Genomic DNA, 1,034 nt, shown 5'->3' with positions numbered 1-1,034 from the left:
TTCAAAAGAGCCTTTCCAGCCTGGTCATGTGTGCCCTCCCCTTCTGCTGGCACTTGCCCTTGGGTGACTTCATGCTCAGTCACACTGGAAAGCTTGGGCTGGGTGATTTTGGTTTTTGTTTGTTGGGTTTTTCTTTTAGTTGCCAAAGTGACTGTAGAAAAGCAGCTGGAGGTGAGGGACAGGAGTGGGTCTGGGTGACAAAGGCGATTAGCTGGGGTTAAATCTCGAATGAAACTCAGAAAATTGTCTCTGCTATATTCTACTCTGGATGTGTCCTGCCTCTGTGTCAGGTCAAGCCTGCAAATCTGTCCCATATAAGCTGGGTGTGCAGCTCCTGAGCCAAGCTGTGTTGGTTTGAATGCGCTCCTTTGTTGGGGCAAAGAGATGCCGACAGGGACACTGCTCGCAGGAGCACAGACAAAGGTTGTGTGTGACTTTGGGGACACAGCAGTCCCGTTAAAATCAGTGGGATCGCTTCAGGGGCTTAAACAGGACCAGACCCTAACACTAGAAACTCGTCAGGACCTGTTTTGAACGCGTATTCCACAATCCCCTTATCATGCTGCTGTGAAATGATAAGGAATAAGAAAATCTCCCGGTGGGATCCCAACCGAGTGTCTGGTTTGGGGCGTTTTTGTGCACACACACCGTGCTGATGGCAGCACCTGGGAGGTGGTGGCTTGGCAAACACAGAGCCTACAGCCCCTTCTCCTCGATCCTCCCACAAAGGAGATGTCAGACCTGACCGGCCGCATGCCAGGAGGAGAAAGCGGGCTGGTCTGCCAGAAGGGGCGCATGGCTGGAAAATTAGGCGGCGCACCTGAATACAGCCCGCAAGGAATTGCGGTGCCCTGACAAATGGCACATGCTGAGCGTTTGCCTCCAGTTGTGTCCAATTATTGCAGAATGTGGACTATATAAAACTGTTCCTAAGACAGGATGTCATTTCAAATTTGATCTTTGTGTACTTTCAAGCCTAACACCGCTCTGGTCCGGCAGTGGTGGGACCGGGGGTGTTGTTTTGCCGCAATGCT

This window comes from Geospiza fortis, unplaced genomic scaffold (genome assembly GCF_000277835.1).
Source record: "Geospiza fortis unplaced genomic scaffold, GeoFor_1.0 scaffold164, whole genome shotgun sequence".
In the NCBI taxonomy this organism is placed as follows: domain Eukaryota; kingdom Metazoa; phylum Chordata; class Aves; order Passeriformes; family Thraupidae; genus Geospiza; species Geospiza fortis.
Note: the sequence above shows the minus strand (reverse complement) of the source record.